The sequence below is a fragment of the Centruroides sculpturatus genome, unplaced genomic scaffold (assembly GCF_000671375.1).
Source record: "Centruroides sculpturatus isolate CEXI.00-Female unplaced genomic scaffold, Cexi_2.0 scaffold1762, whole genome shotgun sequence".
Lineage (NCBI taxonomy): Eukaryota > Metazoa > Arthropoda > Arachnida > Scorpiones > Buthidae > Centruroides > Centruroides sculpturatus.
In genome coordinates, this window is record NW_019385897.1 from 1 (window position 1) to 15,264 (window position 15,264).

A 15,264-nucleotide genomic window follows, 5' to 3' on the forward strand; every position below is an offset into this window, starting at 1 on the left:
CGGCGCCGAACGTCACACGTACACGTTTACACGTTTAAAACGTGCGCCTCAACCTCTCTATTCCCTTAAAGGTGGGACTTACAAAATCGTAATATCTCCGGTTTAACATTGAAATCCGCGAGTAATATAAAATCGGAGAGCGGAATAAAAATAGCAAATATTTTAACGGATATTTTTAAACTCCCGTCAACTACAGGGGCGGACTGGCCATGTGGAAGATGTGGAAAATTTCACATGGGCCGTATACAATTTGGGCCGTTTTTTCTAAATATGTACAGTACATAATGTACCGTTTGGTTAAGTTTAATTTTAAAAAATTCATATATTTTTTTTGTTAAGTAAGGTGTATAATATAGTTATATGTGTAGGCCTGTATCATTTTACCCGGCCATATCCTTATCCGAAATTAAATTAGTTCGACCGATCTGAGTCAAATACTACATTAGCCCAAACAGAAAGCATCCTAGGAGAAAAATAATCAAAACTACTTTCTAAACAGAGAAAATTGGTCATTTGTTTACATTGCTAGAAACTATTCACCTCTCCTGTGAATCCTAATGCTAAACTATAAAAATGCGAGTTATTAGTTTTGTACAGTACTTAGCCACCAAAGCGATGATTGTAATCATAACAAATTTAATGGCCACTTATATTATTTCCTTTATTTTAGGTAAGTAAAAAATGTTATTCAATAATAATTTCTCTGTATTCCAAACGATTTAATTAAAAATAATATATTTTATAGTGAGAGGCCGGGACCTCACCCCTCTCCAATAAGAAACTGGTTGTCGAATTAAGCAGTATTTTAATACAGTTTAATCCAGTAGCTACTCAACACAATATTATTTCAGAACTGCAACATTTTAAATCGTCATGGAATATTTTAAAGGAAAATGTCAATGAAACTTTTATAAAATTAAACGAAAATGAACATTCTACTGATGATCAAGTAGAAACTAATAAAGATGCGATTTTATCCTTACTGTATTGCTTGCAAAAATTGCTCTATTTGTTGTTATAGTATATTATAGCATGTTAGGTGGCGCTTATTCTATACTTGGTCAAGCATACAAATATCTGCTATCTATGTCTGTAACACAAATGTCCGGTGAACAACGCTTTTCTGTGTTAAAATTAATTAAAAGCAGGCTTAAGATACTTCAGTAGCGTACCATAGTGGGGGCGGTACTTTTTAGGGGCCGACAAAATTTCACAATAAATAATAATAATAGTGCTATCGCCCGGACAGTCCGGGAATCGGCTCGCTGTCAGGGTGAACTAGTAATTTTTTCATCCGAGGAAATCCTGCGTAACCTGTTGACCTTTTTCTTTTTTTGCGTGCACGATTCATTCACGTTCATATACACCACTAATATCCAATAGAGCTATTTTAAACAGGTCGCTGCACTATGAATTTTAGTCTTTTAAATTGAAATACCTAAATAAGGAGGACGAAATTTTCCTCCGCCCCGGGCGGCTGACACCCACGGTACGCTACTGAGATACTTATAAGTATCTGGCAAGAATATCTAGAAGCCTTCCTGTTAATGTCAGTGGAGAAGGATTTTTTAAACGAAATACATTCTGATGATGTCATTAATATTATTGCTCAACAAAGCAAACTTCTAAATAAAAAATTAATATTGTAGAATATAGACTTGTGATTATTGTAATTTTTGTCAATGTTGTATTTTGAATATATTTAAATATAAATAGAAAAAAAATACATTTGTTTTAATTTGTGGGCTGGGCTAAATATACAATAGCGATCTTACCTTTTTTTCGCGTGTAGTATAGAAATTTGTAATAAGATAAGTAATGAGGTTATAATAAAATATTGCGCGATTATTTTCGTATAATTAAAATTAATATGTATTTATTTCTTAGAAAATACAAGGAAGCGGCGCATCCACCGCTTCTAATGACGGCACGCTACTGGTATCCTTACAAAGCACAGAGAGACACTCGACTCCCAAGGCATATAAGCATTTGATGGCCTCGCAAGTAGGAAACAAAGCAATAACTAAGATAGGCTAAATAACAAAAACAACATTTAAATTTTTCTATCATTACAGAAGACTCAAGGACAAACATTTACACTGGAATTGTGTTTTTCTTATATTATATACTCATTTGATTTCTTTTTAAATCCACCACTTATAATTTAAAATGTAATTCATTTGTCATTAAACATAATTTTAGGACCCATTGCATTTGCACAGTTACAGTACTAATCAACAGGACCATTTAGTTCCTGCACGGAATATAGTAAATTAGGTAAGAACAATCCCTTTATTCTTTTCACATAGTATCAATACAAAAACACAGCAATTTTATTTTTGAAATTTTACTACTTCATCAATCAAAAATCAGACTTTGGAGAAAAACTTACAGGTCCTGCACTAACACTATTTTTTTCCAGGGCTCATATCTGATAGAACTGCATTTATGTTCTTACGGAATTCCCTCGATTGTATAATAACTTATCTATGACAATTTTGTTTAGTATAGATGAGATACTGTTTTGTGTATTCTTTATGCACATACCCAGAAAATAATTTGATGATTGCAGCTATTTGTGCAATGCATGCCTTATTTACATGCAATGCTGTAAGGTTCGGTGTTAAGGAATGTTCTATAAAAAACTTTCATTGTATTTTATAAATAATAATTTACGTAAAAGTGTTCTAAAGACAATTTCCTGCTTTTTGTGCCCTGTTAATGCATCAAAGTTAAGTGTTAATTGTTCAAATAATTTTTCCAAAAATTTATACTAATTGATCAATGTTTGTTCTAATTTTTTACATTTTCATCCAGTAACTTTATATGAAAGTTTACTTCATACAAAATTTATACAATCATATGCAAGAGTCACGTTAATGATTCAAAAATAAAAAAAGAACTTTTAAAAATTTTAATTAAGATATGAATAGAAAAGTTACTTACAAAATTTTTGTTTGACAAATATACATCACATTGTACAATTCAATTTCTATTATTATTTTTAATAATTACAATTTTCAAATTTGATGCAATTAGAATACTTTGAATTTCACAATCAAATATGCAAAATAATTTTAAAACAAAATTTCTTGCAAAAACTCCAAAACTTAAAACAGCATGAAGTATTCTTTGTTTCTTTTCTTTCACAATATACATTAATAATTGAAACATTACAAAACATTTAATAATGTATTTGTGATAAATCTCTTAAAATTGACAAATGTGCTTAAATAGTTTGTTAGAAAAAAGTATTGCGGAAAAAGTCCGAGCACCGCCGCTGGGGATTCGGTAAGTTTCGGTGTAGTTTACTTCTTGGCGTGTTCTTTGTATATTTTCCTGGAATACAAACAAGTGATTGTTAAAAATAGAACAGAAAAATTAAAATTCATTAATACTCTAGTCACATAGAATAAAGTTTCATACAGGTAAGTAAATCTATGAGCCCAATAGCAGGGACTGGTTTAATGTGACCACTGACTAGACCAGCGATTCCCAATGTTTTTATGGTCGTGCCTTACCTAAGCATCTCTAAAATACCAATGTCCCATGACATATATATATATATCTTATTATTCAAAAAACAACAACTATTTACATGGAGGAAGCCAAAAAGGTCATTAACTTGGTTTAAACAAACACTTAAAAATAAATAAAGTTTCAAAAGATATAATAGAGAACTAAAATTACATATAAAATTCATATAAAAATTATTTATAATATATTTAAGTACGAACATTTATGTATCAAGGCCCTTCAATAATAATAATAACTGTGCACACACACTAAATACTTTATTCTAAGATCGCCAGACGAATCGACATACGATGGAGTCTCAAGTCACTTAACTTGCTCCAAATAACAATGGAGGGGTTAGGAGTAAAGGTTACCTAAAATTTAGATTTTAAACAGAAAAGACACCAAGATGAAAATGGCAAGGAAAGAGGAAAATTTCAAAAAACATTCATAGCTTAATTTATGAATAATAAGATATAAGAACTATTAGCAGGCTTTCAAATTCACCATTAATAACTCATTCTCCAATTGCACCACGTTCGGAACCACAGGACCAGACTATAACATACTAACTACATAACCTAGCCTCAGTGCTTTCAGAGCAGAAAGATCTATGACCAAACTAACTGCTACTAATGTAATGTACTTATAATATTCCTATCAAATAATAATATTTATATTTAAAATATCATATTATACAAGTTTTGATGAATTATGGTCTTTAATCGGAATACACAAAAAAGATTAGAACAAACAAATGAATGAACATATTTTGGGAGGATGTTCACTATTTGGAAAGTTCTCTTGTCGATTAAATTAGTGAAGTCACACAAATATGTGAAACATCGTACAGTAATATAGAACAACTTACATTAATGATTGAAACAGGCTTTCTAAATGTGTGTGTATATATTATATATATATATAATATATATATTGTCCATAAAATAAATAAATAAATAAATAAATATATATATATATTTATTTATTTATTTTATGGACAATTAAATTAATTATTTTTGTATGTTTTGTTTTTATGAATGTTTTAAAAATAGTTTAGTTAAGAATAAATGTTTAATAAGTTGATCTGAATCCATTTTGAAGTCGTAAAAAATGAGTGGAATGTATCAAGGATTTTAAACTTGAACTTTTAGAACATTAATTATACTCGTAAGCAAGATGAGAATTTACAATGGGAGTTGATCTGTTCCCAGTGTAAATCCTACCAGTGTTTATTCTCCTAATGTACCAACACAACAGGGAAGTATGAAAGTCCATTTTCCTACCTCCCGAGAAGATATTGTTAGATAAATGGTTTTCAATCTTTTTGAGTTAGTGACACAGTGACAATCCAGTGTCCCTTATGTGTATAAAATAAACAAGGATTATGTAAAACTTGAACTATGGAATATACTATCAAAAGTAGCCATTCCATTTATTAGCAGAACATTAGTTCTGCTAATAAAATCAATGTATGACAACTAAGGGGTATAGTCAGAACTTAAGAAGACATACTGGTTTAAAGATTGGCAAAGGAGTGAAAGGGGCCATATTCTATCCCCATTCTTTGCTAATTTATACATAGACAAAGAAACCTGAACTCAGACAACTCTAATATTGGTTTGATTTTAAAATTGATGTTAGTCATTGATATTCTGATGCGCAGATGGCACTACTTTGCTGGCAGAAAATGAAAGACCTAAAATGGTTTATCCAGAAAAGCCAAGATTACAGTTAAACACTGAGAAAAATAATGTATCAGCAAAGAAATAGACTGTGTATAAAATTTCATTTTCCTAGGTTCTAATAGCCACCTGTGGCTGCATGGCATATTGTATGATTTTGTCCTTCTGACAATTTTTCTTGCTCTTTATTCTTTCACATTCTAGAACTTTCTAATCTTAATTCTTTCTTGGTGGTGAGGGCCACTTCCTAGAATTCATCAATATAATGTATACGAGGGCATGCAAAGAAATAAGTCACTTTTGAGCTAGTGCTTGAAGAGAGAAGATGGCAAAGAGACAAAGACGTGATATTACCAGTGTTCAAGAGAGATGGATGAAGTCTAACTTTGGCCCGGAAATTTCAAAGTTGTGTGTGTTGTAGTTGACATTTAAGTTGCCGAGTCCGAACATGTGACTGGCTATTGGAACCAAATATACAAAAACCTCAAAAACCAAGAAAAGGGAAAATTTTCTTAAGAAGCTCCCACGAGGACCTCACGATAACCAAATGACGTTTGCACTACCCGAGTATTCTTTCTTATCCTATCTATCATCTTCGCTACTTTATATCTCCTAGCTTCAACTTTCTTTTATTAGATTAAGTTTAGTGTTAAGGATTTTGGGAAAATTATTGTTGTAATAATTATTTTTGTTGTTTGTATTGGATAAGTGTTATCGCAATTTGGGGTGTCGTGGCCATTTTTATTTTGTAATTGTTGCGTCAATGATAAAGTTTAGGGTTAATGAAATGGAGTAACTGTCCTAGAATTAGTATCTTATTGAACCTGTACAGTTATGACATGCATAAATAAATTCATTTTTTTTAACGTTCTGCTTTATGTGTTTTTTTTTTGGTTTTTTTGGCCTTAGTGGGCTAAGAAAAACCTTGTCTCTCACATTTCAAACTGGGCCATCTAAACTCAAAGTTAAATGCAGAATACTACTTGGTCAAAGTGGAACCAGACAATATAGTATGATACTTCTGTTTTTCCACAAAGTTATAAAGTCAAATGTAGAGTAGTCAATGCTATTGTCTTTCCTATTACCACTTATGGCTGGTAAAGTTGAATTATAAAAAATTGGATAAAGGAAACCAAATTCTTTTGAGTTATAGTTCTTGAGACAGTTGTTTCACGTCTTGGATGGAAAGAAATTCTGAATTACATTGGGCTAGACACTGGAATCTAAGATCAAACTAAGGCTGACTTATTTTGGTCCTATGCAGTCAGATTCAGTAGAAAAGACTTATGCTTGGTAGGGATGATAAATCAGACAATGGGGCCAATAAAAAACTTGTTGAATACACTATTGAACATGATACTGGATTGATCCTCAAACTCATAGCTCACAAGGAATAGAGCAAGCTTGTTTGTAAATTCTGAAAGTGACATGACTGAACAGTTAGATTTGATTAGTATTCATCAAAGCAAAAAAGTTTATAGCGAACATTTTGATAAATTGCTAATATTTATATTTGATTATGAAAATATCTAGCATTTCATACACACTTTACCTTTTATGGTCCCGCATTCTCGTGGCAAAAATTCTCCAACTATTCAGCACTCAAAGTTTTGACTCCCAGTTCAATCCATCGTAGATGAATACAGAATATTCCTGTAAAAAAAGGAATAATCAAAAGTGAACTTTACATTCAGTATTGAATAGTTAATAAATTTCAATTTTGAACAATTATACTTACCAGTATTTATTTACGTTAACATTTCTGGATTGTGAATTGATGGAGTTCTACCTTTTTGGGCCATATTAAAAACGGGTCGCTTATATAATCTGTAGTGAAACTACATGATAGATCTTTTTTTTCAAAATTTCTGAAATATAAATTTTTTTTTTTAAATAAAAAATTTACACAAGATTAAACAAATGCAGTAAACTTCAGTTTCAGATTTAGTGCATTTGCTTAATCTGCCAATTATAATGATCTATTCAACAACCTTGACACTATGATTTACTTATAAAAATTCTTGAATAAATTTTTAAAATTAATTATAAAAAAAACTAATTGAAATATATTTTGCAGTTATCAATTCAAAGTAATAGAGGTAATCAAGAATGAATGATTTTTACTTAATCCACAACTCCCGCTTGGTGTAGATGCATGGCAAGCAGTCGTGGGTTTGTGTCCCATTCCCATCTTTTCTTCCATAATATCCCAAATTTAAATTGATTTACTTATTGTTAAATTTAACAAGAAATGGCGGCCTAACTGCCGACCTCCATCCGAATTACTTATTTAGTCACAATAGTCTGATAAAAGAATCCGGTTGTTTATTTGAAATTTAATTTTTTACTTAATTCTTTTCGTAGGTAGAAATCCGACAATTGAAATAAACTGATTATTGCTAGAGTTTTTTTAAATTTGCAAAATATCTTCCAAATTTTATATTAGATAATTTGTTAAGATTTGTAAAATCTTAAGAGAAGGCATAAAAACTGCATAATAGCTTCTAAACATTTAGCATTATGTGAAGGTTGTTTACTAATCAACAGTAATATATTTGATAATATAAGTAATTAAATTATGCTTTAGTAAATAATATATTTTTAAAAAGATTCTGGCTTTGAAATCAGATACTCAATATTTTAATATTTTAAAAGAGATTTTGTACTTTGAAAACTTTAAATTAATATATGCTTAAATTTTCATATAAAACTTTGGTTTTGAAGATGATCTTAAGGTTTTGGCTGAGGTTTTTAATTAAACACATTTCAATTTTGATGTTTTTTTAAAATGATTTTTGTGTTTTGTTTTTGTTATTATGATGCAACATCTGCTAATTTCTTTCTTTTAAACTTGTAAAAATGTGACAATCCCATATAAATCTTTACTTCACTCATCAATTCCTTACATTCCTAGTTTTAAATTAACTTAATTTCTAAAACCATATCATAACAGCTGTATTATTACATGCAAGAATTTTTAAATTTCTTTCCAAAATTTATTTTCATGTTGTAATTACTGAAAGATGATAATTACAAAAATTTTTCTTGCGCATAAGTCCTAAAAGTTGTTTAATTCTAAGGACAAATCAACCTATCTATTTCAAGTTTTTGAATATCACCACAATTAATTCTTTTTACCTCTATGCCCTTAATATAAAGTAAAACAGTCTACTTGGACCTTATTTTACTGTTTAGTTTCTGATTAGCAAAGAGAATTTCAATCAAAAACATCTTTATTTTCACCTGTAATGTGTAATCTCCACAGTTATCTGGGTGTACGACATACTTTGAGGGCATAACTACTACGGTATCATTAGATTATACATAAATTCTATATTATGATAACAATCAGATTTGTTTTTCATACAGCATGAATTAGATTAACGAGACACTTAGAATTAGCATATATAATGTGATATATTCGGAATTTCTTGATAATTATCGGTTTTACACCAGAAAAAGTTTCTTTAATTTCTACTAGAAACTAAAAGTGATGATTTCTTTTAAGATTTTTGTATTATTAAAATAGAGGGGAAAAACTTCCATAAAAGTTTGTGATGACGACAATGGTATTCAAACATGACACTGAAAAATAAAGAAAAAAAAACCATGTTTTGTTAATCATTTTCTGGTTAAATTTGGAGTCACAACTCTTTATTCAAAAATAAGCAATTCACACAAAGTTTCTTCACACATTTTCTACCTATTAAAATATTTGCCAAAATTTGATAAAAGTTAAAAATCAGATCATCATCAACTGTAACAACACTTCATTTGATTTAACTTACTTCACAAAACCATACAGTACAATGATTATCGAGGAATTCATCTAAATTATTGTTTCTTTATGTACTCTTTATTTAGATTTAACTATTTTACATTAATACCTGTAAATATTTGACATCCATCCTTGAAAATTTCGAGTAAAGTTTTTTTCCAAACTTAATTGAACATTAATAATTTTAAAAATCAATAATTCCAGTATTGTGATTGGTATGGCCCATACCACTATTACTTATATTGTAATTAGAACACATCAGTGAGCTTTCTTATATTGTTGAGGGTGACAGTACATCCCAGTTTGCCTGGGAGTGTGCCCTTGCCCTCAAGAATATCAAATAGTCTGTTTAAAATTTTATTCTAGGTCTTATAATGCAATATAAATAATATATAAACCATTAACTCTTAAAAACCATCCAAATTTTTGCAAACATTGTCACTAATATTGGTTTGTATATGGTAGAACATGTTAATTTCATATTTGACAATATTAAAAGTAAATTTTCTGAAATGATTAACCATCTCATCTAGTTTTATATTTTTAAACAGACATTATATACAAATAACTTATTTAAAAAAAAAAATCCTCAATCTAGTCACACTTACATCTAGTAATTGGAAAGTATACAGATCTGATAATTAATGTTAATATTTATAGAATTTATGGTATTACCAATACATTAAGTAATTGTTCTCAGTATGATACTTGTAAACCTATTTAAATCTTTAAACTTAATATAAAATTATGAATTTGTTTCAAATTATTAAAGAAGAAAAATTTCTAAAAATTAACATACCATCATTAACTTTTAATTGTGTTAATGATTAACTACATTGTATTTAAGGAAACACTTTGTGATAAGGAGGTGAAGAATCTCATTATTACAAATTAAAATAAACCATATTAACATCCATTATTTGATATTTGTCAAAATTTATACACTGCATTACTATTTTTAGCATTAAAATTAAATATAACTTCATTAATTTGTGAATTTTTTTTATCAATAACGTCTTACTTCCTTATGTAAATATTTTGACATTCTACCAATATAAAAATTACATTTTTTCTGAATTACACAACTGACAATTTTCCTTCATATATATATCATTACTGTACTGTAATTCTTGAACTTTTACAGACTTGTACTAACAACATACATGAATGTAAATATAAATTGGTGTGTTAAAGTATGGGGATAGGACATTAGATACCATCATGGTATATGTTGATTGTTCTATTTCTTTGTCACCATCTGCTAGTAAATTTGAAATTTTATTATATATAACATTTAAATGATGTAAAGAAATACAAGTTCCAAGTGGCATACCATATTAATTCACTATTTTTGACAAAAATTATAATAGCAAGTATTAGTTAAAGTTATTTTTACATTTTATAATTGTCTTAATATATATTCAACCATTGGATTTATTAGTTATTCTTTTGATACTCGAAAGTATTAAACCAACTCTGTCATATCATAACTCATATCCTGGAACTTTTCTTATAAACAACAATTGAAACTGTTCAAGTTTTTCAATCTTTTCCAATTCTCAAATGAAAAATGCATCATATGCACAGGTATAGATGTGCAATATATATGCTCCTACTACATTAAATAATATTGACATGAACTACCTATTATTATTAAATAAAATAAATATGAATACATATTCAATATTTATTAAAATGATTTATGAGTAATGGGAGTGTATCCTTTTGCCCTCTGGAAAAGTTGCAGTGGACACCCTTGATATCATACTTAAAATAAATAATTTTTACATTGATTCAAACATTTAAATAGTGTAAATAAAATGTTTTAATTATGTATCAAGTTTGGTTATAATTAATATAAAATTTATCAATTTTACTTATTTTCTTCAATTCATTTCTAAATATCATTTTATATTTACAATATTCTGTAAGAAAATGACTTAGTCATTTTTTTTCCTCTGCACATTGTATTAATATATAATGAAGAATCCCATCTCCAATTAATTTTTTAAACACACATGGTGCATTATCTGATTAATAAATCACTTAAAAATTAAATATTACGACGAAATCTCCCTTCAATAAACCTCCCTTTATCTATAGAGATTCATTTTATATGCCATAAATTATGTTAACTTTGTATTTACCAAATAGTATATTAACCAATTGAATAAATTTGTTCTCGGTTTGGTATTTCTGTAGTTTCAATAAATAAAGAAAAATTATTTGATAATCAAAAACTTTGAAAATAGAACATTTTTTATACATGGATAATATATACCATATATATTTTATTAAGAAACCATTTAAATTTTATCCAATATATTTTTTAAATAAAATTGCTCCTGGTGAAGACATATCCAAGTTACTTTTAATTTCTTTAAAAAACAGAATTTACAAAATTATAACAATAGGAAATTGTGTCTAAAATATCTTTCCACTTAAATGCAATATTACTTAATTTTCTAATTCTAAAATCATTTACTATTTGCCACAATTTATTTGCATTTTTCTTATTTTTTGCCATTTTCTTTATCATGGCTTATATTACATTTAAACAAGACATATCTGCTTAACATACAATTAACCTTATTAACATAAAAGAAAAAAACCAAAAACAAACTATTAAGCACCAATTTCCATAAAACCATAACTGTTATTACTACACTTTACCCATATTACACATGATGATAAAGGATTATAGAGTTAAAACTCAGAATATATTTTAAATTTAAAGAAAAAGTTTAAATATTACATTCAGTGTCAAACCATTGTTATTTAGCCTTTCTGGGTTGGTAAGATTATGATCTGTTTATTGGAGTATTAAATTTCAAATAATTCCAAATAAATTATTTCATTTTCTTTAAGCAGACTTTCTCTTTTTTTTTTTTTTTGAAAAAATATATGAAAGCAATGTTTTTCTTTATTAATAAATACCAGTCTTAAAGATTTTTATTTTCATTAATCTTAATTTTAAGGGATAGGAACCACTTTGGCCCTAGATAATTTAATCCACTAGATTACCCATATTTCATGAACAGAATTTGCAGGGTATTCACCTTTTATTTTATACGTATCATATATGATAAATGTATTTTTTCTTTTACTAATTCCATTAGAAATTCACCTTTGCTATGTATCATTAACTAACATTTCATATATTGAGTTAAAACTTGTGTAAGTTAATGTTTATTATAATATCCTATATAAGTAAAATATTTAGACTAATACGATGCAATATTTGGCTTAATACATAATACCAATTTGTTAATTAACAAAAACTGATTGGCATTAAAAATTTCTGAAATGTCAATTGAAATAAAATAATCACAGTAACTTATATTAAACAATATTTAACATCAACTCACCTTAAAATGAAACCAATTAAAATTAGTTTAATTTTACAAAAATCACCTGTTGGTACGTACAGTAACATTGTCATCATTCTGGTCCTTCCCAGTCTCATTGTCTAGCTTTGAGTGGATTTAAAATATTTTTTGAGAATCAATTTGTGATGAATTTTTTTAAAATATACCACCTTATAATTTTTTAAACACTTATCAGTTCATTGTGAAACAAATATATAATTTTAGACCTCACACTCTTGACATATTCACTTTATGCAGTACTGTATGTATCCTTTATACATTTGTTTGCCAATACATGTTTTACACCTCTTCAGTTTGCTAAAATACAGAATTATTACATTTATATTCAGTATTATCAAATTTGCAGAAAATTTGAAAGAGGGTGTTGTATTCAATCTTTAGGAAATAGGACATAAAAACCCTTAATGTCCTTCAGGTTGGGAGTTGTTCACGAGGCTAACAACTCCAAAACAGAAAAATTAATATGTTACGCAACTCAAGGACAAAAATAGCCAGACTGAAAACAATGGAACGACCCAGGCAAGGAAAAGGGATAGGAAACCGGAAAAATAATATATATGTGGCTACATAAAATGTAAGGACTTTGAATAAACCAGGGGCTCTACAGGGATTCAGACAAGAGATGAAGAAATATAATACAGGTATTGTCGCTGTACAAGGAGATCAGGTGGAAGGGTTATGGTATTTTAATAAGTGGTAACTACACAATTCTGTATAGTGCAGGGGCCAGTGGTACAATTGGTGGCACAGGATTCCTTGTTACCAACAAGTATAAAGCAGCAGTTTTGAATTTTAAGCCTGTAAATGAGAGGATATGTACTTTGAGAGTGAAGGCCCATTTCTTCAACATCACTTTTGTTTGTGTTTATGGACCTATAGAAGGAGATGAGGATGATATGAAAGATGCATTTTATGGTAGTTTGAAGCAAGAACTGGGCAGCATATCAAGGCAAGATGTGAAAATTGTGCTGGGGACTTCAAATGCTAAGGTAGGAGGGAAAGAAGCCTTTACAGAGACAGTGGAAAAGGGAAGTTTGCATGATGTTTCAAGTTATAATGGGCAAAGACTTAGACTTTGCCATGGGAAATGAAATGATGGTGAGAAGTATGTGGCTCCAGAGAAGGAATATAAGGAAATTACTTGTGTTCACCAGACAGTACTACATTCAATCAAATTGATAATCTAGTAATTGACAGGAGGTATGATTCTAATATTCTTGAGGTTGATAGTTGGAGGGCTGACTGACTCGGATCATATGATCAGAGTGAAATATAGTCAGCATGTTGCGATCTACAGATTTGGAGGGAAAAGGAAAGTTCCAAGAAGATATAATGTCTCAAAATTAAAGATAAGGGAAAGTACAAGGCTGAATTAAAGGAGAACTTTGAAGCTAAACAAAACTGGGCTTTGGAAAGTATTGAGGGAAAGTGGAATATAATGAAGACACTACAGGAAACTGCAAATGAGGTTTTGAGGACAGAAGAAGGGGTGAAAAGACCGGGATGGTTTAATGACAATTGTAAAAAAGGGTAATGATGGAGAGAAATGAGGCCAGGAAAAAATGTTAAAAGAAGAGGCAGACAATCTGTAGACGATAGTGGAAATACGGGAGAAGAAAGATGCCAGGATCAGTGGAGGCTGGTCATTGCATGCCTGATTAATAAACCACAGTAAAACAGTATTTGCTTTTGTCTGGGAAAGTTGCTGCAAGGGAAGACAAATATATCAAGTTAAATGGTGTCAACTAAGTGAGATGTGAAAAATTCAAGTACCTGGGAGTTCTGGTAACTAGTGATAACTTAAAAGGAGAGAGATAAAGGCAAGGATTGCAGCAGAAAATAGAGCTTACTGGGCTTTGTAGAAGATTGAAGGTGGCTATTTATCGCACAATTATTAGACTGGCAGTGACGTATGGTTCGGAAACTTCAACAATGACTGTGGCTGTAGAGGAACTCTTGAGAAGGAATGGGAGAGGAAAATTCTAAGGAAGATATTTGGGGCAGTGTATGAGGCAGGGCAATGGAGGATGCAGAAAAACAGTGAATTGGTAGAACTGTATGGTTATACTGATATAGTTGTGGAAATAAAGAGTAACAGACAGATGGTTGGGGCATGTTGAGTAAATGTCAGATGACAGAGCTGCCAAGAAAATCTATAGAGGAAATCTGGGTGGCAGGAGATGTAAAGGAACACCTTTCACAATCATTTGTCTTTTATTTTTCTTACATAAATTACATTAAAACCAACTTTCAGTTTACTTGTGTCTTGCAAGTTATTTTCCCAATATCTTACATTATACACACACTATTACTTGTTATTCAGTGAAGTTTTTACTTTATACATACCTTCACTTTCAGTTTTTTATTTTAATAAATTTTATATTTTAACATAAAGTTTTAGCTTATATTGATGTTTTAACAAAACACATTTGACACAATCACAGTGTTAGACATTAACTTCATGAATGTAGTGGTTCCCAAACTTTTTTGATTCTAGGCACCCTTGCTAAATGCAATTTTCCCAAGGTGCCCTAACATAATAATAATTTTTATAAATTTTGTGGTGTTGCTGTGAGGAAGTCACAGCACCCTAGGGGAAACGCACACTTACACTTTCATTTAAACACATTTATCATGTTCACTTCCTATTATTTTTCTCTTAATACATTAGATAACAATAAATAATAGTTTTTCATATGCTATATTTATTTTTGTATTTATTTAATTTGTGCATAATTTATTTTACATATTTATTTTACTAATTTTTCCTTTTCCATATCAACCAACACCACATATACATAGTATTTGTAGATGTATGTTATATATGTACACACACTTTTTACGTATTTACATTTCTATACACTTTCTAATTATTTACATATTTTCCCATTTTTTC

General features: G+C 29.3%; 1 long non-coding RNA gene across 2 annotated transcripts in view; it reads right to left on the minus strand.

Annotated features, from left to right (window-relative positions):
* Window positions 1-2,900: 2,900 nt before the first annotated feature.
* LOC111612461 overlaps window positions 2,901-15,264 on the minus strand; it is a 42,623-nt gene continuing 30,259 nt past the window's right edge. For both annotated transcript variants that reach the window (XR_002754607.1, XR_002754608.1), the window contains exons 5-7: window positions 6,940-7,069; window positions 6,754-6,854; window positions 2,901-3,339 (exon numbers count right to left, since the gene is read on the minus strand). This is a non-coding gene — a long non-coding RNA (uncharacterized LOC111612461). The remainder of the gene's footprint in view (window positions 3,340-6,753; window positions 6,855-6,939; window positions 7,070-15,264) is intronic.